Source organism: Dendrobates tinctorius, unplaced genomic scaffold (genome assembly GCF_039654945.1).
Source record: "Dendrobates tinctorius isolate UK_male_01 unplaced genomic scaffold, ASM3965494v1 ptg000035l, whole genome shotgun sequence".
In the NCBI taxonomy this organism is placed as follows: domain Eukaryota; kingdom Metazoa; phylum Chordata; class Amphibia; order Anura; family Dendrobatidae; genus Dendrobates; species Dendrobates tinctorius.
In genome coordinates, this window is record NW_027361703.1 from 51,008,846 (window position 1) to 51,024,705 (window position 15,860).

Genomic DNA, 15,860 nt, shown 5'->3' on the forward strand with positions numbered 1-15,860 from the left:
CAGGGGTCTGTGCGGGCTGCCGGGGGTCTGTGTGTGTGTGTGTGTAGTATGTATGTAGTATGTAGTATGTATGTATGGTTTTTGTTTTTTTTTACATTCAACACATTAGCTGGGTGATGGGACTACTACTGTCCCATCATTGGCTAATGTGTCAATCACTGTCATTGTAGCAGGCATAGCCTGATGGGACTTGTAGTCCCATCGGACGTTGCCTGCACACACACACAACCCCCGGCAGGCCCGCACAGACCCCCCGCAGGCCCGCATAGGCCCCCGGCAGCCCACACAGACCCCCAGCAGGCCCGCACAGACCCCCGGCAGCCCGCACAGACCCCCGGCAGGCCCGCACAGACCCCCGGCAGCCTGCACAGACCCCCGGCAGGCCCGCGCAGACCCCCGGCCGGCAGCCCACACAGACACTCGGCAGGCCTGCACAAACCCCCGGCAGGCCCGCACAGACCCCCGGCAGGCCCGCACAGACCCCTGGCAGGCCTGCACAGACCCCCGGCAGGCCCATACAGACCCCCGGCAGGCCCGCGCAGACCCCCGGCCGGCAGCCCACACAGACACTCGGCAGGCCTGCACAAACCCCCGGCAGGCCCGCACAGACCCCCGGCAGCCCGCACAGACCCCTGGCAGGCCTGCACAGACCCCCGGCAGGCCCATACAGACCCCCGGCAGGCCCGTACAGACCCCCGGCAGGCCCACACAGACCCCCAGCAGGCCCGCACAGACAACTGGCAGCCCGCACAGACCCCCGGCAGGCCCATACAGACCCCCGGCAGGCCCGCACAGACCCCCGGCAGCCTGCACAGACCCCCGGCAGGCCCGCGCAGACCCCCGGCCGTCAGCCCACACAGACACCCGGCAGGCCTGCACAAACCTCCGGCAGGCCCGCACAGACCCCCGGCAGGCCCGCACAGACCCCTGGCAGCCCGCACAGACCCCCGGCAGGCCCGCACAGACCCCCGGCAGCCCGCACAGACCCCCGGCAGACCCGCACAGACCCCCGGCAGGCCCGCACAGACCGCACATCACGATGACATCATTTCAGCAGCCAATCACAGCCATGCCATTAGTTAACATGGCAAACACAACTGGATCATTGCATTATGGGATCTTCCGATTCCGGTATTCGATATTGTAAAAATATCGGAACTCCGATACAGCGAATATCTGCCGATACCCGATATTTGCAGTATTGGAATGCTCAACACTAAAAGTAAATTAAGGTTGACAAGCTTAAGGAATAAGAATTGATGTTTTTGGCATTAAAATGGGCACTGTAGGTGTGTTTCCTGTCCTCCACTCACTGCCGACTTTTCTTCCCCATTGACTTACATTGGGTCTCGTGTTTCAGTCGGACTTCGACTTTTCACAATAATCGGACGATTTCGTTCGACCCGACTTTTGCGAAAGTCGGGTTTCGTGAAACCTGACTCGACCCGAAAAAAGGCAAAGTCGCTCATATCTAGTTACCACTTTACATTGTCCGATGCTAAACAAAGACCATTGCTGGCTTTTCTTGGATTCTAACGGAGACTTGTGTGCCTTTATTAAACTGTTGCTTCCCTTAAATTTTTTTAAATTTGGGTCCTGAAAAAAAAGGTGGTGGGGTATTGCCCAGTTTCTGTACATTTTAAGCACATCTAAGAGACGGGTTAATATGTTCCACAGACCTATTTATGCCGCAGCCTTACACATATTGGAACATGGCCTTTGCCACGCTAAGGCCTTTACCTGAGCTCTGTCACCTGAATGTTTCACTCCACAGACCTTGCCACTCTCTAGGACATATCCTGTAATAACTCCATTCTTGCTCAATACCATATATAAGATACATTCTGCCTGGTTGTGTAGTTTCCAGAAGAAGCGCGTAGGCTTGTGGAAATTGGTCAAAAGCACTCCTATCTAGAGATGGGCGAACCTGAACAGTAAAGTTCAGCGTCCGTACCAAACACCTTCTGTTCGTGCATGGACACCGAACACAGACATCACCAGAAGTCAGTGTTACTGTCCATGTTACCCTGCTGCTAGCAGGGATCTCACCAAAGTCACTGCAGTTCAGTCCAACTGGGAACAGAGCATCAGTAACTGGATATAACCTCTATGATGTCACAACTGGTCTCTGAAGCTGTGCTTGCAGCAGCTCATTCATCAGTGGTTCTCAGCCTGGACGGTCGCATCTTGGCACCATCCAGGTTGAAAATTGTTTGTCCCCAGACATGGATTATGGCGTGGGACAGAACAATGGACAGGTATGGTATATTGTTTTTTTTTATTTTAATTTTATTACAGGAGATCGAGGGCTTTGGGGGAATTAGGTGAGGTCGTAAGTATGCTTTAATTATGATTATTAGAGGAGTCTGTGTCATTCTTTCAATTGAAGGACTTTTTTTCTTGGTGTGTGTTTTCATACAATATGACTATGGGGTTAGTAATGGGGGCGTCTTATAGACGCCTCTCCATTACTAACCTCGGAGCTTGATGTCACTTGACAATACAAAGGTGACATCAACCCCCCAACGATCACCCTACTTGCCACTGCTACAGGGCAAGTGGGAAGAGCGAGGCTAAGTGCCAGAATTGGTGCATTTTAGAGATTCTGTGGCACTCCCATTACTAACCCCATAGTCACATTGCAAGAAAACACAGACACCCAGAAAAAAGTCCTTTAATTGAAAGAAAGACACAGACTCCTTTAATAATCTTTACTAAACCATATTTATGACCTCGCCTATTCCCCCAATGCCCTCATCATCTGCAAAAGAGGTAAAAAAACACAAAACGATATTCATCACCTTTCTGCAGAGATGCTTTTAATCTATTTGTCCCAAGATGGGTCTAGCTCTGCTACATCTAGATGGCAGACTGCATGGTTGCATGATGCAACCATGCAGCCTGTCATCGAGCAGACACTGAGCACCGTGACACTGAGCACCGTGTGCTCAGTGTCTGCCTGAGAACTGCTATACCCTGTCTGAGGGCACCACGAGCATGAGAAAGTACTCTTCCACGCGGTGCATTTGACAGATTCTGCGAGTTTACAGCCAATGAACTCACTTCACCTATGTGACCTCGGCGCAAGCCCCGTGGGAAAGATGACGAGGGCATCGTTGAATAGGCAACATCGTAAGTATGGTTTAATTAAGATTATTAAAGGAGTCTAAGTCTTTCTTTCAATTAAAGGACTTTTTTCTGGGTGTGTGTGACTATGGGGTTAGTAATTGGGGCATTTTATTGATGCCTCTCCATTATTAACCTAGGGGCTTGATGTCACCTGACAGTACAAAGGTGACATCAACCCCTCCCAACTATCACTGTACATGGCCCCTTTCTAGGCTATAAGTGTTAGCTTGCAGCTGTCTGCTTAGCCTTTACTGGTTATTAATTATAGGGGAACCCTACATCTTTTTTTTAGGGTCCCCATTTTAAAAGCCAGTAAAAGCTAAGCATACAGTTGTGAGCTGATATTAATAGCCTGGGAAGCTTTATGGGTATTACCCCCTTCTCAGGCTATAAACATTGGCCCCAAAATGTCGGTTTTCCCTCTGCAAAAATTGCACGGTAGCCCATGCCACTGACATCTGTATATCTACCTATTATATTTGTATTTACTCTATGTAATCCATCTCTTCTATCAAGTTGGCTCCTGCAGTGATTGTACTATACACTGCAGATGAATAGCCGGCTTTTCTTCCATTTATCTATGTAATATACAGTATATATATATATATATATATTGTGATAAAACACTCCGGTATCGCCTTTGCTGGGGTCAAAGGTCACGTGCATTCAGCATGAAACTCAGGCGCAGAGCTGGGATTCGGGTGTAACTGACCCTGGGTCAGGTTTATTAACGGTGAAAGCAATGCAAAAGGAAATAAAACATAAAACAAATCCTTGCCTGTCCGGCACTAACTAAACAAAGTACAACCTAACTACCAACTGGCGGGCTTCTCCCGTCCAGCCAAACCACAGTTGCAGTGGGCACTGCTTCCACTCACGTGTGTCTCTCACACAGACAGGCTCTCTGTGTTCCCAGGCTGAGACACTCACACAACCACCTTGCATCCTTTTATATCCACCTCCCATTATCCATTAGTAAGCAGGTGCGATACTGACCAGACTAGGCCACATAGGAAAGGAATCTGGGCGAGATATACCTGCCCTCATCCACTATTCCCACATGATTCTCACATATCCCCCCCTCTGCTCAGACCACTCCGGTCGAGCAATGACACCCGCCAAACAGTGCACTTGGGACAGGGCATCTGCGTTTCCCATCTGTACTCCTGGGCGGTGCTCCACCGTAAAAGTGTAGGCCTGCAGGGCAAGGAACCACCGGGTCACCCGGCTATTCCGTTCCTTGTTCAAGTGCATCCACTTGAGAGGGGCATGGTCAGTGATCAGCCTGAACTTTCGGCCCACCAGGTAATATTTGAGGGCCTCTAGAGCCCACTTAATGGCGAGGCACTCTTTTTCTATGACTGCATACCTTTGCTCGTGTTTATTCAGCTTCCTGCTGAGATAGAGGACTGGGTGTTCCACTCCGTCCCTCACTTGTGAGAGTACGGCCCCGATACCGGTATCAGAGGCATCCGTTTGTACCACAAACTCGCTGCGGAAGTCTGGAGTCACCAGTACGGGCTGAGAGCAAAGTGCCTGTTTTAGGCTATGGAAGGCTTCTTCAGCCGCTAAACTCCATTTAATCATGACGGAGTCTTTCCCTTTTGTAAGATCCGTCAGGGGGGTAGCGATGGCTGCAAAATTGGGTATGAACTGGCGATAATAGCCGGCGATCCCCAGGAACGCTTGCACCTGCTTCTTGTTGACAGGTTGTGGCCAGTCCTGAACCGCCTGAATCTTATCAACCTGGGGTTTAACAACACCCCTCCCAATTACATATCCCAAATACCGGGCTTCTTCTATCCCGATGTGACATTTCTTGGGGTTCGCGGTTAGACCTGCCTCCCACAGGTCGTCAGTCACAGCTTGTACTTTCTGGAGATGAGTCTCCCAGTCCAAGCTGTAAATGACAATGTCGTCCAAATAGGCTGAAGCGTACTGCCTATGTGGCCTCAGGACTCGATCCATCAGTCTCTGGAAGGTCGCCGGTGCTCCGTGCAGACCAAATGGCATATACACATACTGAAATAGACCTTCTGGGGTAGCAAATGCTGTCTTTTCTCTGGCAGCCTCCACCAGAGGGATCTGCCAATACCCCTTTGTTAGGTCTAGGGTCGTAATATACCGGGCTTTTCCTAACCGATCTATTAACTCGTCGACCCGGGGCATGGGGTAGGCATCAAATTTTGAGACCGCATTCAGTTTCCTGAAGTCATTGCAGAACCGGATGGTGCCGTCCGGTTTAGGAATTAGCACAATCGGGCTGGACCAAGCACTGTGCAATTCCTCAATGACACCTAACTCTAACATTGCCTTCACTTCTCGGGAAACGGCTTCACGGCGCGCTTCCGGGATTCGGTAGGGCTTCACGTGAACTGTGACACCAGGTTCCGTTACGATGTCATGTTTTATTAGCGTAGTCTGCCCGGGTTTTTCTGAGAAAAACTTTTGGTTGTGAAGTAGAAACTGCCTGACCTCAGTCTTTTGCCGCTCCGAAAGAGTCTCTGCAACCCGTACCTCCGGTACGGTATGCGAGCAGACAGGACGGGCCAGCTCCGCTGAGAAGGCAGACCGATCCTTCCAGGGCTTTATCAGATTTACATGATAAATCTGTTCAGGTTTCCGTTTACCTGCCTGGTATACTTTGTAGTTTACTTCACCAACTCTTTCCTTGATCTCAAAGGGGCCCTGCCACTTTGCCAGGAACTTACTGTCCACCGTGGGGACCAGGATCAACACCCTATCTCCGGGTGCAAACGTACGGATCTTGGCGCCCCTATCATAGATTCTTTTTTGGGCTCCTTGAGCCTGTATCATGTGTTCTTTGACGATAGGCATAACAGCCGCAATACGGTCCTGCATTTGTGTGACGTGATCTATCACTGTTTTAAATGGAGTGACCTGACCCTCCCAGGTTTCTTTTGCAACGTCTAACAGTCCGCGAGGACGTCGGGCGTACAATAACTCGAAAGGCGAGAATCCCGTGGAAGACTGGGGTACTTCCCTGATGGCAAAAAGCAAATACGGAAGTAAATAGTCCCAGTTCTTCCCATCCTTGTCTATCACCTTTCTCAGCATCTGTTTCAGAGTTTTATTGAACCGTTCAACCAACCCGTCTGTTTGAGGGTGATACACGGATGTGCGTAACGGTTCGATTTGTAACAATCGGCAGAGCTCCTTCATTATCCTGGACATAAAGGGGGTCCCCTGGTTGGTGAGTATCTGTTTTGGTATACCGACCTGACTAAATACATGCACCAGTTCCTTGGCAATCGTCTTGGTGGCCGTGTTACGCAAAGAGATGGCCTCCGGGTAACGAGTGGCATAATCCAAGATGACCAGGATATGTTGGTGTCCACGTGCAGACCGTGGAAGGGGCCCAACTAAATCCATCCCAATCCTCTCAAACAGGACTTCAATAATAGGTAGTGGTACCAAAGGGCTACAGAACCGGGGCTTAGGTGCAGAGGCTTGGCAGTCAGGACAAGACTCACAATATACACGAATATCGTGATGCATGCCTGGCCAAACAAAACAGTATAATATCCTTTCGGTGGTTTTCTGGACTCCCAGGTGACCTCCCATCACATGTCCGTGGGCCAGGTCCAGCACCTGCCGCCGGTAGGGTTTTGGCACGACTAATAGTTGCACCGTATCTTCCCCCTTTTTCTCTATCTGATAGAGTAAATCATTCTCCAGAACCATGTAAGGATATGCCAGCCTAGAGCCAGGTTCTACGGGTACCCCATTTATCACTTTTACATTTGTCCTAGCCTGAGAAAGGGTAGGATCCTTTATTTTCTCGCTTTGGAAGTCATCTTTCTGAACTTCTAAATCCGGCAAACGGGGAGGTGGACGGCTGTCGGCCTCCTCCTCTTCCCTGGTCTCCTCCGTATCACCAGCCATGACTGAAAACGGGAACTGCAGGTCATTTCCCGCAGACTCTTCCCCCGAGTCTTACGGGGAGACCTCTTCCAGGGGTTCGGGACCCACACGCGCCCTGGGAGAAGAATCATGTACCCGATTACCCGAGGGCATCAACTGATTCTCCCACAATTGCCAGAAGTGGGGAAAATCCCGGCCCAGGATAACATCATGCAATAACGCCGGGACGAGTCCCACTTTATGTTGCACAGACCCATAGGAAGTAGTAATGCATATGACCGTGGTGAGGTATGAACAGGTGTCTCCATGCACACACGTTACAGAAAATTTGTCTGATGGTCCAGTCGGGGCTGACACCAGACTGGCCTTCACCAGAGTCGCCACACTTCCCGAGTCTAACAATGCCACCACATTTTTGCCATCAACAGTTAAATCACACAGGTGTTTTTCCACATCCTTTTGACCGGCATTCACACTCACTACCCGTGCAACCATAGACATGCGGTTTTTAGAGTCTGTGACGTCGCACTGCATGGGTTCAGTAGTGACCGGACAGTTCGCAGCAATATGTCCTATCTCTTGGCAGCGGAAACACCTAACGGGCCGCTTGCTTAGACCATAGTTCGTTACTCTCGGCCTCGCAGTGCGGGCAGTCCCGTTTTCCTCCCCCACTGTCTTAGGGATTTTTCCATCTCCCCTACTCCCTGGAACAGTCTTACCGGTTCCACGTGGAGATGATGAAGAACGAGGTGGGGTAGCGTCGTCTCGGAGTCCTTCCGCCACGGAGTAACGTTCAACCAGATCCACCAGTTGATCTGCCGTCGTAGGATTTCCATGGCTTACCCACTTCCTCAGGGCTGGTGGTAGAGCTCTCAGGTATTTGTCCATGACGACTCTCTGGATTATCTCTGGCGCTGTCAACACCTCGGGTTGTAGCCACTTCTTCGTCACGTGGATGAGGTCGAACATCTGTGACCGCGGTGGTTTATACGGCTGATAAGTCCATTGATGCACTCTCTGTGCACGGACAGCGGTCGTCACTCCCAGCCGGGCCAAGATCTCGGCTTTCAGTTTGTCAAAGTCCTGCGCGGCTTCAGGCTCTAAGTCATAATAAGCCTTTTGGGCCTCACCGGAAAGAAACGGGGCAATCAGGCCGGCCCATCGTGCCTTCGGCCATTTTTCTCGCACCGCCGTCCGTTCAAACGTGGTCAGGTATGCCTCGACGTCATCTTCGGTCGTCATCTTCTGCCAGTACCGACTCACGTGAATCACTCTCAACTCGGTTTCCAGGTTAAGCTCAGGTAAGCTTGCCAAGCGCTGCGCCACCTGCTGAAGAAGCGAACGATCGGTAGCTGTCATGTCCACCAACTCCTTCAGCTGGGCCATCATCACCCGATTAGCTTCTTGCTGGACGGCGGTGGACTGTACCAGTGCTTTCACCACGTCCTCCATGCTCATGCTTGCAACGTGATGCCCGCATTCTCCACCACAATGTGATAAAACACTCCGGTATCGCCTTTGCTGGGGTCAAAGGTCATGTGCATTCAGCATGAAACTCAGGCGCAGAGCTGGGATTCGGGTGTAACTGACCCTGGGTCAGGTTTATTAATGGTGAAAGCAATGCAAAAGGAAATAAAACATAAAACAAATCCTTGCCTGTCCGGCACTAACTAAACAAAGTACAACCTAACTACCAACTGGCGGGCTTCTCCCGTCCAGCCAAACCACAGTTGCAGTGGGCACTGCTTCCACTCACGTGTGTCTCTCACACAGACAGGCTCTCTGTGTTCCCAGGCTGAGACACTCACACAACCACCTTGCATCCTTTTATATCCACCTCCCATTATCCATTAGTAAGCAGGTGCGATACTGACCAGACTAGGCCACATAGGAAAGGAATCTGGGTGAGATATACCTGCCCTCATCCACTATTCCCACATGATTCTCACAATATATATATATATATATATACTGTATATATATATATATATATATATATATATATATATATATATATGTGTGTGTGTGCCACTGACATATATATATACACTGCTCAAAAAAATAAAGGGAACACTAAGATACCACATCGTAGATATTACTGAATGAAATATCGCAGCTGCAAATCTTTATTCATTACATAGTGGCATGCATTGAGAACAAGAAAACATAAAAATGATCAATTTAAATCAAAATTAATATCCCATGGAGGTCTGGATTTGGAAGGATATTCAAAATCAAAGTGGAAAATCAAATTACAGGCTGATCCAACTTCAGTGGAAATGCCTCAAGGCAAGGAAATGATGCTCAGTAGTGTATGTGGCCACTACATGCCTGTTTGACCTCCCTACAACACCTGGGCATGCTCCTGGTTAGTCGGCGGATGTTGTCATAAGGGATCTCCACCCAGACCTGAACTATACCATCTGCCAACTCCTGGACAGACTGTGGTGGGACGTGACGTGGGTGGATGGAGCGAGACATGATTTCCCAGATGTGTTCAATCGGATTTAGGTCTGGGGAACAGGCGGGCCAGTCCATTGCTTCAATGCCTTCATCTTGCAGGAACTGCTGACATACTCCAGCCACATGAGGTCTGGCATTGTCCTGCATTAGGAGGAACCCAGGGCCAACTGCACCAGCATATGGTCTCACAAGGGGTCTGAGGATCTCATCTTGGTACCTAATGGCAGTCAGGCTACCTCTGGCGAGCACATGGAGGGCTGTGTGGCCCTCCAAAGAAATGCCACCCCAGACCATTACTGACCCACTGCCAAACCGGTCATGCTGAAGGATGTTGCAGGCAGCAGATCACTCTCCATGGCGTCTCCAGACTCTGTCATATCTGTCACATTTGCTCAGTGTGAACCTGCTTTCATCTGTGAAAAGCACAGGGCGCCAGTGGCGAATTTGCCAATCCTGGTGTTCTGTGGCAAATGCCAGGCATCCTGCACGGTGTTGGGCTGTGAGCACAACCCCCATCTGTGGACATCGGGCACTCAGACCATCCTCATGGAGTCAGTTTCTAATCATTTGTGTAGACACATGCACTTTTGTGGCCTGCTGGAGGTCATTTTGCAGGGCTCTGGCAGTGCTCCTCCTCTCCCTCCTTGCACAAAGGCGAAGGTAGTGGTCTTGCTGCTGGGTTGTTGCCCTCCTATGGCCCCTTCCACATCTCCTGGTTTACTGGCCTGTCTCCAGGTAGCGCCTCCAGCTTCTGGACACTACGCTGACAGACACAGCAAACCTTTTTGCCTTTGTGGTGTGTGGTCACCACCTGCAGAACCACTCCTTTATTCAGTGTGTCTTGATAATTGCCAATAATTTCCATCTGTTGTCTATTCCATTTGCACAACAGCATGTGAAATTGATTGTCAATCAGTGTTGCTTCCTAAGTGCACAGTTTGAATTCACAGAAGTTTGATTTACTTGGAGTTATGTTCTGTTGTTTAAGTAAGTGTTCCCATTATTTTTTTTGAGCAGTGTATATATACTGTATATAACGTGTATATATCTATTCCATCTGTTCTATTCTAATCTGTCAGTGTGATTTTACTGTACACGGTACATGAATTGCTGATTTTTCACACATCGGTGCGTAAGAACCAGATAGCACTTTCATGGTCTGAGTGCTGTGAGATTTTTTTCTCGCATCCCTAGGCTTGCATTGGCGAGTCTCGACCGAGACGCGGTAACAGTCTAAGTATGCTGCAATTTTACACGCACGCCGAAAATGGCTGAGAAAATAAATGCTGATGTGAGCTGCCCCATAGATTTATACTGGGCCGAGTGCTATGCAATGTTTTCTCGCATAGCAATAGCCTGTATTCTATGGTAGTGTGGTGCAGGACTTCATCAGCCGTTTCTGCGCTGTAAATAAATAATTAAAAAAAACCTGCATGGATTATCCTATATTTTTGATAACCAGCCAGGCAAAATTCACAGCTGGGGGCTGCAACCCTCAGCTATCAGCTTCAACAAGGCTGGTTAACAAAAATAGAGGGGGCCCCACACTGCATTTTTTTTATAATTAAATAAATAATTAAAAAGATGGCATGAAGTCCCCCCATTTTTGACAACCAGCCTTGCTAAAGCAGACAAGTGGGGGCTGGTGTTGTCAGGCTGGTAAGGGGCCATGGATGTAGCCCCCCACCAGCCTAAAAATAGCAGCCTGCAGAAAAGGCACATTGTTATGATTGAGTCACCGTAGGAGGCAAAAACAGAAGTGCTAGCTAAGTCCTGAAAACCAGAGAAGTTGGCAACTATCAGATTGCAGACCCCTGAACCTATCAACACAACTAGCAGTAGCCGTGGGGGGTTCCTACGATGACCTAGACCCCTCGATCACAGCCGGAGAGATACATAGGTCTAAAGAAGGAAAGGGGAAATCTAACTGCCCCAGAGCAGACCCAAAGCAATAGGCAGCCCCCCACATATAATGACGGTGAAGCAAGATGAAAACACTTACACAGACAGAAAGACAGGCTGAGCAAAGACGGGGCCCAAAAACTACCTAGATAGGAACGGATAGGAAGGCTGCTGTCTGCAATCTGCCAAAACCCTATCAGAGACAAAAGCCAACAAGCTGATATAAAAATGGCCCTGAAGCAACTAAGCTTCAAAAACTAAATCAGCACTCAGGTACTTTCAGAAGACAGAGCTCACGGAACACTGCACACTCCAGCAGGGAGTGGCAGAATCCAAAAAGCAAGAAAAACAAAAACAAATCTTAGATGCAAAAGGCAAAACAGAAAACTTAGCTTTAGGAGAGCAGGAATCAGACTGGTGTCCAAGAGTCCACAGAGAAATTATCCACAGGGCAGAAAGGGCGTAGGCTACCTTAAATCCAGTCAGTGACTCCACTCAGCCAATCGTCTTCATTAGTCCCAGGTGCCTGATAATCAGGCTCACTACCTTCCTTCACTAGAATAGGGAGTTCACCAGGCCTCAGTGACGGAGGGGAAAATGAACTCACAACAGTACCCCCCCTTGAGGAGGGGTCACCGAACCCTCAACAACGCTACCAGGGCGATCAGGGTGAGCCCGATGAAAGGCACGCACCAATCTTTTGCCATGAATATCAGAGGCAGAGACCCAGGAATTATCCTCCTGACCATAACCCTTCCACTTAACCAAATACTGGAGTCTCCGTCTAGCCAGACGGGAATCCAGAATTTTCTCTACCTCATATTCCAAGTTACCTTCAACCAATACAGGGTCCGGAGGTGCCACCTCTGGCACAACTGGCTCAACAAACCTCTTCAAAAAGGACTTATGGAACACATTATGGATCTTAAATGTGACAGGAAGAGCCATACAAAAAGAGACCGGATTAATAATCTCCAAAATCTTGTAAGGTCCAATAAATCTAGGCTTAAACTTAGGAGAAGCCACCTTCATAGCAATATTTTTTGATGATAACCACACCATATCACCAATCTTAAACTGGGGACCAATGGTCCTATGTCGATTGGAAAACCGCTGGGCCTTTTCCTGGGAGAGAGATAACTTATCCACCACTTGGTCCCAGATCTGGTGCATTCTCTCCACCACAGTGTCAACACCTGGGCAGGCAGAAGGCTCCACCTGCCCTGAAGAAAATCGAGGGTGAAAACCAAAGTTACAAAAAAAAGGTGACATCAAAGTGGCAGAACTAGCTCTATTATTTAAAGCAAATTCGGCCAAGGGCAAAAACGAAACCCAATCATCCTGATCAGCGGAAATAAAACATCTCAAATACGACTCCAAGGTCTGGTTTGTTCTCTCTGTCTGCCCATTGGTCTGTGGGTGAAAAGCAGAGGAGAAGGACAACTGAATTCCCAACTTGGAACAGAACGTCCTCCAAAATTTAGACACAAATTGAACTCCTCTGTCAGATACAATGTTCTCAGGAATCCCGTGCAAGCGAACCACCTGTTGCAAAAACAGAGGCACCAACTCAGAGGAAGATGGCAACTTAGGGAGTGGTACAAGATGAACCATCTTAGAGAACCTATCACAAATCACCCAAATAACAGTCATTCTTTGAGAGACCGGCATATCAGAGATGAAATCCATTGAAATATGGGTCCATGGCCTCCTGGGGACCGGCAAAGGCATCAACAACCCACTAGAGCGAGAACAAGATTTAGACCGGGAGCAAGTCCCACAGGACTGCACAAAATTCCTGACATCATGAGACAAGATGGGCCACCAAAAAGAGCGACTCACCAGATCTCTAGTACCAAAAATACCTGGATGACCAGCTAATGCAGAGCAATGAACTTCAGACATCACTCTCTTCTTCCACTGGTCAGGAACATACAACTTTCCACTGGGGCAACGCTCAGGTTTGTCCTCCTGGAACTCTTGCAGAGCAAGTCTCAAATCGGGCGAGATGGCAGAAAGAACTACCCCTTCGCCTAAGATGGTGGCAGGCTTGGTCACCACAGGAGAATCAGCAAAGAAACTCCTAGAGAGGGCGTCTGCCTTGACATTCTTAGCTCCAGGAAGGAAAGAGACCACAAAATCAAAACGTGTAAAAAACAAGGCCCACCTAGCCTGTCTAGGGTTCAAGCGTTTAGCCGACTCTAGGTAAATCAAATTTTTGTGATCAGTGAGGACCACAACTTGATGTTTGGCTCCCTCCAACCAATGTCTCCACTCCTCAAATGCCCATTTCATGGCCAATAGTTCCCGATTCCCCACATCATAGCTACGTTCAGATGAAGAGAACTTACGGGAAAAGAAAGCACAGGGATTCATTTTAGATGTTACAGGATCTTTTTGGGACAACACCGCTCCTGCACCAATCTCAGAAGCATCCACCTCTACCTGGAACGGGAGTGAGACATCAGGTTGCCGCAGAACCGGGGCGGAGGTAAATCTACGCTTCAGCTCCTGAAAGGAAGCAACCGCCTCCGGAGACCAATTCAACACATCCGCACCCTTCCTGGTCAGGTCAGTCAATGGTTTGGCAATACTAGAAAATTTTGCTATAAATTTCTGATAAAAATTAGCAAAACCCAAAAACTTCTGGAGGGCCTTCAAAGAAGTGGGCTGAACCCAATCATAAATGGCCTGTACCTTGGCCGGGTCCATTTCAATAGTTGACGGAGACAAAATAAATCCCAAAAAAGAAATTCTCTGTACTCCAAAAAGGCATTTTGATCCTTTGACATACAGAGAATTCTCTCTCAAGATCCATAACACAGTCCGAATATGTTCCACATGAGAATCCCAATCCTTGGAGAAGATCAAAATATCATCCAGATAGATAATCAAAAATTTATCGACAAAGTCTCGGAAAATATCATTCATGAAGCCCTGGAAGACAGAAGGGGCTTTAGTGAGCCCAAAAGGCATCACCAGGTACTCAAAATGTCCCTCTGGAGTATTAAACGTCGTCTTCCATTCATCCCCCTGCTTAATGCGGATAAGATTATATGCCCCCTGAGGTCAAGCTTGGTAAACCAGCAAGCACCTCTGACTCTAGAGAATAGATCCGAAATCAGGGGTAACGGATACTGATATTTAATAGTAATTTTATTGAGGGCACGATAATCAATACAAGGCCTTAAAGAACCATCCTTCTTGGCCACAAAAAAAAACCGGCACCTAAGGGTGAAGAGGATGGTCTAATATGACCCTTCTCCAACGCCTCCTTAATATAGGACCGCATAGCCTCGTGCTCGGGTACAGATAAATTGAAGAGCCGTCCCTTAGGAAATTTACACCCCGGGTTTAGTTCAATTGCACAGTCATAACTCCTATGAGGAGGCAAGGACGCAGACTCATTCTCACTAAATACATCATAGTAGTCCGCCAAATAGTCAGGAACCTCATGCGATTGAGGAGAGGTGGAAAAAAACGGAGCCTCACTAAAGGTACACCGGCAACCCCAACTCACCACAGACACAGACTTCCAATCCAAAACTGGATTATGAATCTGCAACCAGGGAAACCCCAGAACAACGGCATCATGCAGACCATGCAACACCAAAAATCTGCAATTTTCTTGGTGGTCTGGGGCGACCCGCATGAGCAACTGGGTCCAAAACTGAGGTTTATTTTTAGCCAGAGGGGTAGCATCAATCCCCCTCAAAGCAATAGGCGTCTGCAGAGGTATCAACGGAAATCCACAACGTTTAGCAAAATCCAAGTCCATTAGGTTTAGCGCTGCTCCCGAATCCACAAAAGCCTTGGCGGAAAATGTGGACAGGGAACAGATCAGAGTAATCGCCAAAAGACACTTAGGCTGAACCCCACCAACAGAAAACGTGTGTGCAAAGCGTTTCTCACGTTTAGGACAAACAGAAATAACATGTGAGGCATCTCCACAGAAAAAACACAGCTTATTACGCCTTCTGAATTCCTGACGTTGCGCCTTAGACAAAACTCTATCACATTGCATAGGTTCAGACGTCTGTTCAACCGGTGGCAACACCTCTCGTGTAATCCTGCGTTCACGTAAACACCGATCAACCTGAATGGCTAAAGACATAGAATCGTCCAGACCAGAGGGAAAAGGAAATCCCACCATAGTATCTTTTACGGCTTCTGACAAACCCTTCCAAAAGAGAGCAGCCAAGGCACTATCATTCCAGGTAGTAAGGACCGCCCACTTTCGGAACTTTTGACAGTACAACTCTGCAGATTCTCGACCCTGGTTCAATGCTAACAGGGTCTTTTCAGCCTGATCAATAGCATTAGGTTCGTCGTGCAGCAACCCCAAGGCTTGAAAAAATGCGTTCACATTAGTCAGAATAGGGTTATCTGGTTTCAAAGAAAACGCCCAATCCTGGGGATCGCCGCGCAGCAAAGAGATGACAATTTTAACCTGCTGCACGGGGCTCCCTGACGAGTTAGGC